Here is a 9,456-nt window from a genome sequence, read left to right as displayed (position 1 = left end):
GGCCAAGTGTTTTAAAAGCCATGTGTGATTCTTCCCTCATAACCTATACCCAGTATGCTGGCAAATCTGTTTCCTCCTTAAAATATATCCAGCCACTTTTCACCTTCCCCACTATCACCCTAATTCAAGACATCAGTGACCTCTCCATTGTTCATAATAGCAAGCTATATAGTCTGTTCCTAATCAGTTATCACCCCAAACCCCTACAATGGCCCCTTACATTCTAGTGTAATACTGGCCAATACCATCTGTCCTTGTTACTTCTTAAATCTAATCTACTCTTCTCCCTTGCTCTGGGTGTTCAACTTATATCCTTCTCATTTTAATACATATCAAACCTATTACTGTCTCAAGAACATTTGTCTTTATTGTTCTCCTTATCTATACTACTATCCCCCAGACATCCACAGGCTCACTCCTTCAGGTTTTTACTCAAATTTGACCCCCTTCAGACCTTCTACCTCCTAACCCCATTTGAAATAGCACGCCTCTCCCATTACCACCACCACCTTCCATCTCCTGCTTTTTTCCTCACTGGCACTTGCCACCATGTAACACACTATTTTACTTATCTGTCTCCCTACAATAGAACGTAAGCTTCATGAGACCAGGCAACAGTGCCTGTATTATGAGACTAAGGTAACTGTAGAATATGTAATACGAAAACATAGATTTCACATAAGAAACCTAAGTTAGAAAATTATGCTGTATCAAAACTTACAGCATACATGGCAGCACCCACTGAAGTTGGTGTTGAACATGAAAATTAGTGTAACTGAAAGGTAATTTGACTATACCATACCAACTCCTTTGACCCGGCAATTCCACTAAGAAATCACTGCAGATGTATGCAAACATTCAAGCATGGGGACACCCACCACAACTTTATTTCAAAGAGTGAAAAATTAAAAATAACTTCTGAATGTCAAACAATAGTTAGACAATTGTGTAAATTGTTTAGCGATTACTACATAGGATGTCAATATATATTTATTAACCAGAAAATTCGGATACAGTATAACTAAAAGCCCCACAAATACACTATATGTCCACAGAAATATTAACAGTAGTTGTAACACTGGGTAGTTGTATTAAAACTCATTTAAAATTGTTACTTGCCTTTCTTAAGTTGCTAAGTAAAGGAAGTTCTTCAAAAAGCAACATAAAGCTTGAAAAGGAATACTTAAAAATTTAAGTCATCAGAATAAAATTGCTATAATATGCATATGAATAAATTTCATTAATGACTGGCACAAAAACCTAAAGTTTCCTAGTATAACAATTATCTGTATGATTCTTATCAATGATTTAGAAATTGCATTACATTTTCAAATTGGGATTGACAAGTTGTATCTAATTGAATACTGGAGATGTTTCTTCAACTTTCACATCAAGTTAACACTGATTCTGAGATTAAGGATTAAAAAAATGAGAGCCTCAGCAATTCCCACAGTCCACTACATAGTACAAAGGAAATCCAAATTCAGAGCTGTGTAGTCCCAACTGCCACTTTTCTAGTCAGCCCTAAAGAATCACATGAAATGTAAATTGTTGGACTCAGATTATGACTTTACTATAAAAATGGCTGTCAGTTCAAAAATTAAGCCAGCCTTACTCATTTATCATTAAGATGGTTTAGTTGGGCAGTGGCTCACATCTATTATCCCAGCACCTCGGGAGGCCAAGACAGGAGGACTGCTTGAGGCCAGGAGCTTAAGACAGGTTGGGAAATACCAAGACCCCATCTCTGGAGGGTGGGGGGAAAAAAAAGCCAGGCATGGCGGTGCACACCTGTAGTCCCCCAGCTATTCAAGTGGCTGAGAGAGGATTGCTTGAGCTCAGGAATTTGAGGCTGCAGTGAGCTATGATGATGCCACTGCACTCTAGCCTGGGCAGGAGAGAGTGGGATCCTGTCTCAAAAGAGTTTAATCATTTGAACCAGGGGGAAAAGAATGATCATCTACATATAACTGATAGGACTTCAGTTTTAGTGAAACTAAAACATTAAAGACTTACCCCAGAAAAGATTTTTGGCTTCAGGCACAATTTAAGATTCTTTAAATTAGAATCTTAAACAAAAGATTACACTGATTTTAATTATCTTATCCCACAATCTAAGTCCTAAATTCTGGTATCACAAAATTTTCTTTTGATGATGTATTTCAGAACAATCCCCAAGTTCCAAGTTTCTTTTCTTGTCAACACAATGGAGATACCTCAAATATTTTCACATGCAGGTAACCAATGAAAAGAAACACAAGACTCACTTCTTTTAAAAGCTTTTGGGCTGCACTAATCTAATCTTACATTCTTTCTTGGTCTACAATGTTCTAAATTTCAAAAGACTACAAAGACTATTTGACAGCTATGTACACGTTTCCCTGAAATATATAAATACATCTAATTTTAATTAGTATCATGCAACTATATTAATAGATTAAAACCTGAAGAGGAAACTACTTTATAAATGTTAATTTCCAAAATTACAAGTCTTAATTTTTGAAGGATAAACAGGAAGCCTTAATAGGACATACATTCATACACACTCATGCAATCTATCAATGTTTTATATTCACAACTTCATCATTGTTTTGGTAGTACCTCCCCATTCTCAAATAGCTGAACCTAGAATCAACTGTTTAAAATTTATCAATAGAAGTTAAAATGAAGGGAAAATAGGTTTTTACTACACTATACAAAATAAGCAAATACTGGGTTTAAAGAATAAGTGATGTTAAACAAGAGTGTACTAATGTGTAAGCTAAGGGGGAAAAATCTCAAACAAACAAACAAAAACCCACAAAATCCACCTGGACCCAAAAAGGGGGAGGGGGAGAAAGTAAGCTCATTTCCTTTCATTAAAAATCAGAGTGCAACATCTATAGTTAAACAACTTTATTAACATAGTCAAGCAGTGATTAACATTCACATCTATTATGTCACATCATACAAATGTAAATACAAAATTACTACAGTACAATATATATTCTCTGCATGATCCAAAATATTTGGTGGCCCCAAAAAACTCTCTTTAAAATTCAGCAGCTTATCAAAAATTAAAACCGTATTCTATTTAAAATGAAGATCTGTTAGCACAGAGTTAGACTTCAAGAAATATCAATTTAGTACAGTTTGAGAAGTTGCAGGAGGATATGTTTGAAGGACACATTCTAACATAGTGTGGCAGATACAGGAAACATCAGATTTAAAGCTTTTAAGCGTAACTCATACAACCTAAGTTGTCAGCAGAAAGATCCAGTTATTTATAACTAAAGCTAAAACTACTAAATTATTGCACCCAATGTTAACATATGTGTAAAACTGTTTCATAATATGAAGTGAAGTCATTTACCACATTTAAACATCTCTTCTCACAAGATGATAATCTATTAAGTAAAATTACACAGTATTGTCTAATTATTATCTCCATAAAAAATCACCGAAGCTCAATTTAGTTATATATTCACAAAGGAAAACAACAAAGTATTATGAGGAAAGTACAGCATTCGGAACCTCTTTATGAGGCTAATATGAGAAGGGGACCAACATTGCCTTATAGGCTAACCATGTTATATAGTAGGCTTTTAGAAAGATATAAGACCTATAAAATATCTAATCCTGTATAATACCAAGCCACAGTATAGGGGATTCTATAGTGGATAAACAAAAACTGTAATAAAAGGAAGACTACTACTGGTTTTCTAATTAGTGATATACTGCTTGGCAAAAAGATTTGGCTTGGTTTTAAAATATACGAGAGGAGGAAAAAAAACTCTCAAAATCATGCATACATTCAACTATTATGCATCTTTTTAAAAAAAACACAATACATTCTGGGATACAAACCACAAACAGTTGCTGTAATTTAAATGTATACCTTAAAAATTTATATGTATAATAATTAGGAATAAATCTACACATAAGTAATGCCAATGGAGGAAAGATCTATATAAGACTGAAAAAATTAGTCACAAGTCACCTGGAAAGTGTACAGGTGAATAAAACTACCTTTTATGTAAAAATTTTAAAGAAACGTTAGAAGTATCTCCATATTTAATACAGTATGAAATGCACTAAGTTGGTATACAATGCTATATTGCATGGTATTATTACCAGATAATATTGTTAACAACACAGCTCATTAGTGATCTGATTTTTGACCTAAATTATCCCAAGCCCATAACTATCTGAAGACCATTTTTCTTAAAGGTTCCAAGGCCTACACTTCATTAACAGTACTAGTAGCAACAGTTAGTGTTTTCCCCTTTTGTATTATTTGCAAAAATAATTCAATAAGCAAAGCTGTGTGTTTTAAAGTACTACCAAAGGAAGGATTTAAACTGCAGTTATGCATGATACACTCTTCTCTTGGGAAGAATGTTTTTGCACCATTATCTGTTAATACATTCAATATGAATAATACAGAATAACTATATGAAGCAAAAAACCACTTTTTCCTGCCTTTTCATGGCAAAGGGCTTAAATTTAGACTTAAAGGTTTACGACATAATTAATTTAATTCTGGCATTTCTGCTATGCAGGATTTTATATAGGGGAGTAATTTTCCACTTTCCTATTTTGAGGATTTAGAGAAAATGAGGACCAAATTTAACCCATTTTCAGGTATACCTGCATGCAAAAGTCTTGTGAGGCTGGCTTTATACCACCCGTCTGCTAGAATGATAGGAAAAATGAGAAAGAGAAGAGTCTCAATGAATACATTAAAAAACAAAGAATTTAAGTATGATGACCCTTTGTAAGCATATATCACCAAAGCAAAAGCAATATAGTAGTATTCACCTGAGATAAAACTTGTATCTGAATACTTTATAACTGAGTAGACAAAGCATTTCAAGAGGAAAGTCAGCTGAAATTAGTTTAAAATATACATCTGATCCTATTTTACAATATATGCAATTTAAGCAATTCAGATCAATGAAAAAATTTTAACTAAAAAAAAAAATCACAGTGTTCATCAATACGTTAATTACAAATTATATGCTACTTGTTTTGTTTTAAAGATGTAATGGCTTCGTTAAGTGTTCTAAAATATATTTCTTCTGAAATCTAACTTGCATAACAAAATCAAGTAGCAATAATGTAAAGCATCAGAACTGGCTCTTAAAGATTATTTACATGTTGATTATTTGGGAAATAACCAACCAAAAATATTTAAAAAGTGATTTTTTTTACACAGTATGAAGTCATTAGAGAGATTAGACAATACAAAAAGCAAAATTCTTTCTTGAATAAATGATACTTGTGGCACAAAGCTTCCTTGCTAATGGACTGTAACATGGAACTGCCAAACATGCATTTAAATTAAATATACTTTCTGTTTCCAACTTAGGTTGATCAGCAGCTTTTATTCTGTTAGAATCCTTCAAAGAGAGAAGCTCAAACAGGAAAAAGAAGGCATATATAAAACAGTAAACACTGACCTCCTGAGGTTCCTACAACATAAAAATATTCAAGTAGAAAATCTACATCACTTAGCAGCGGCTATTTCCGTAGTTGAGCACACTAACAGCATTTTAGTGTGTAAGGAGCAGATGAAGTAAGCCGTGCTTTAAGCATGCCAAGAGGCAGAAACACTGGAATGTAACAAAGACAAACTCACAATTTCATAGACATTCAGTCAACATTCAAAACTATTAAGACTACACCACAAAAATTAAGTTGCTTTATATATATATATATCCCATGATGTATTAGGTTTTATCAGGTTAAATGCTAAATCGGAGCTTACCTCAAAAGATAACTTAAATGGCTTCTGCAAATTCCTATGCTACACTATGTATCTGAAATATAAATTAGGAAGAAAACAATAACCTCAAAGGGGGAAAATACAAAAAAAAAAAAACAAAAAAACACCACAAAAAACCCAACCCAATCTCAGGGTGCCAGTCATATTAATTTTATTTTCTTTTTAAAAATTAAATCTCCTTTAAAATTTAAAAGCACATCCTTATAGTGTTATTCATCTGCCTAATTGGAAACTGATTTTCAACCAGACAGGTGACAATATTGCTTTAAGTCAATATAAAATTGTCAATCACGGGTCCATATAACTTTACTAAAGGTTGTTCATATTTGTTTTACTGTGTTGAGAGAAAAATTTGGCCATTTCTTTCAATTTAAAATATTACCTATTCCAGAATATTAAAATATGCCTTATTAAAGTCTAAAAAGTATTTGAAGCGCTACAGGATATCACTGTAATTTAAGAATAAAATAGTTACCCTAACTCAGTTATCAAAAATTAAATAGGAACCAATTTTTGAGCTTCCAGTGAAGCAATGATACTAGAAAGCAAAATGCCACATACTATTTAAATTGAACTTATACTTTTTAAAAAATTGGGCATTATAAAATAATTTAATTTTTTAATTAAAAATTTCGGCTCTACAGACCGAAATTTGCAAAGCCAAAGTAGAGGAAAGAAGGTAAAAGAACATGTTAAAAAAAAACAAAAAACCAAAAAACACACGCACACACACAAAATAACAAAAACCTTTCTGCATGCTACCATGCATTTCAAATTTTTTAAACAGTACTTATAAATTCACACCCACACAGCTCAAACTTCAGTGCAATGGCTGTATCATTCAACACTTTTAGAGAATAGAACCATGCAAAGAGGAGCAACTGCTTATAAAAATGGTTATTCAGTATTTATTCTGCAATGCAAAGGTGACAAACTAAAATATAAAAAGGCTGTTATGGCTTAACATTTTTGTTGCAGATTAAATATGCAGCATTGAAAAATGGAAAGGCGTGGCTTCATCTCTGACCAGCAGAGTTAAAAAGAAAAATCTCTCCATTTTCCTTCATCATCATGGGATACACTGTTCAGGCAATCCAAATTAATAAAGACTTGCACTTTCATATGGACACAAGATCAAGTGTACCAGTTAGGTTTCACATTCACAGTATATAAGAAAATACACATGAAAGGAAAAGTAAAGGGTTAACTTAACAAGGATTTATTCACAGGAATACATGTAAGTAGAGAAAAATAACAGAAAAGCTAAACAAATGAAATGAAGAGGATCCAAACCAACTTTCACTCTGTAGCTTTCAACTTGCACCCTGTGTGCATATATCTAGGGCACAGAGGGCCACCAACATGCGCCAATACAGTGTAGGAACCCTGCATTACATCTATTAACTTAAACATATCTTTAAGATCATGCTTTGAACAAAAAAAAAAAAAAAAAAAGAAAGAAAAAAAAAAGAAAGCTTAGAAGGCAATATGTTGAGTGGGAATAAACATTGAAATATAGCAATCATTTGTCAACTTCTACAATTGTCTTTATGTGTCAACTAACATTTATGCAGCCTTTTTTACAGATCTTTTACCATGTAATTTAAATTTTAGAAGTTTTGATAAAAATCACTAGTAGTATATAACCATGCAGAAAGCACATCACACTGACAGCACAGAGGCAAAGATTTTGCACAGGTATATCAGCTTTCCACATTGTGCAGGTTACACACAATACAATATCAATCTTATTCCTAACAGATCCTAAAAAAGATATTTCAAGGCCTAGCTGTAAACTACAGTACTTTATATATCTATATTCTTAATAAAAAATAAAATCCACAAATCTTAAAAAGGAATTTTAAATGCAGGGCTATTGAATTGGTAAACTGCAACACAAACTGGCGCAACATAGGTAAATGAATACCAACCTCACTCTATGTGATACAAGCATGCTACTTTCCCACTAATTTAAATTACTTTCGATCACTATGAACCAGAATGCATGCCTGAACCTTAAACTGCACTTTAAAAATAACATCTTGGCCTAGAAATTAAATCTAATGAAGTACAACCATCAAATTATATCCACTACATTAATGTTTAATGTAAAATTAAGATGTCATCTTTAGTTTGATACGCCCAACCCCATTTATCCTTCCCTCCCTGCCCACCCCACAAAGGTAAAAGGAGTGACTCATTTGGCATTTCACAGGGTGCTTCATTGTTTAAATTTGCTTTGTTTTATTTCCAACTTTTTTGGGGGGTACCTTAAACTGTAACTTCCAAGAACCCGCTTCTACTATGGAAAGGCAAGCTGATTTTAACTCTATTAGTTTTGTTTGTGTAGTTCTTCATCAGCATGCAAAACAAGGCCCCATCATGTGGGAAAATTTATATAAAAAATCTTTAAATTAAAAAAAAAAAAAAAGCTTCTTTACTGTTTGTAACCCCCTTAAGTTTCCTTTATTGTGCACTAAGGAATTTTTCCTCTTTCTTATCCCTATGCATCACTTATATGGTTCTTGTTTTGGTACAATTCCCCATAATATTCCAGAATGTACTGTTTTGTGAGCAGACTGAACAGATTTTTTGCTTCTTCACATCCAGTGTGGAGTTGTAATTGGAGACAGATTTCCACCCACAAAAGCTCCAGATGTTAAAACGTTTCCCAACATCGACTTAATACAGTGACGGCAACACCTCCCTCCCGCCCCTCCCAGTAGGGTTGGGATTGTACTGTATTCCCTACTGGTTTACCCTTCCCCCCTGTAAAGGGTAACATTTTCCCTGGGTGCAGAGGCTCCCTCATAGTCTCCAAGACCGAAGGACCTGTAAGAAAAAGAACAAAAGAAGCAATTTTATCTTTAACAACTGTCTTTCAAAATTGGTGGAACACAAAATTAATCAAATAATAATGCTATTTTTACCTATAAAAAATATGAGAAACTGGACAAATTGCCTAAGATCATTGCTCATCAATTATAACCATGTTTCTTCCTTCTCCTATGGCTCTGAATTGTCACCTACATCCAATATGAGAAGTGAGCCTTGGAACACACACAGAAAGGCATGCTGCACTTTGTATAGATGAAATGTGCCTTGCATGATGCTATCAGTCTAATTTTTTGCCCACTTTGCAAAATGGGACCCAATAAAAACTGATTATTTCTTACATAACAAGTTGCCTTACTTTCCTCATAATTAAATAGCACTTTCTTTAGGACAAGCACTTTCCTTAGTAAGAATTGAAATATCCTTTTCCCTAGTATTCCCAATATTAAGCAAACAAATCTAATAAAAAATAAAGAATTAAATTATTTTTGGTTGTCTGATGTTGCCTAGGAGGTACTCGAAATGTTTATTACCACGGTAGGGTCGTCACATTCAGTAAATAACAAAAAGTAAAATTTAATACCTGCCTTCTCAATGTTCCTAATTAGTTATTATTCTGACTCTATTTCATTTGGTCATTTCTATATCTCAGGGTCACCTGATAAGGACATATTTTTTTAATGATAAAAAGGACATTAATAAATAAGGTAAGATTACTGGGAGATTTAAACTATTACCTGATAGTGGTCCTTTTACAACAAAACTCTACTACCCAACTCATGTCAAACTTTGGACATTTATGAATGCTGATGGGAATTCACAGAGAATGATTAGTTCATCTGTGGAGAAGTACA

The 9,456-nt window shown here is 33.3% G+C and overlaps 1 protein-coding gene across 2 annotated transcripts in view; it reads right to left on the bottom strand.

Annotated features, from left to right (window-relative positions):
- Nucleotides 1–2,880: 2,880 nt before the first annotated feature.
- Nucleotides 2,881–9,456, bottom strand: part of TNPO1 (transportin 1) — a 96,724-nt gene continuing 90,148 nt past the window's right edge. For both annotated transcript variants that reach the window (XM_076008103.1, XM_076008104.1), the window contains exon 25: nucleotides 2,881–8,599. The gene's annotated coding sequence lies outside the window, so the exon portion shown is untranslated. The remainder of the gene's footprint in view (nucleotides 8,600–9,456) is intronic.

Source organism: Microcebus murinus, chromosome 11 (assembly GCF_040939455.1).
Source record: "Microcebus murinus isolate Inina chromosome 11, M.murinus_Inina_mat1.0, whole genome shotgun sequence".
In the NCBI taxonomy this organism is placed as follows: Eukaryota; Metazoa; Chordata; class Mammalia; order Primates; family Cheirogaleidae; genus Microcebus; species Microcebus murinus.
The sequence above is the reverse complement of the archived record's forward strand: the minus strand, read 5'-3'. Positions and strand labels throughout refer to the sequence as shown.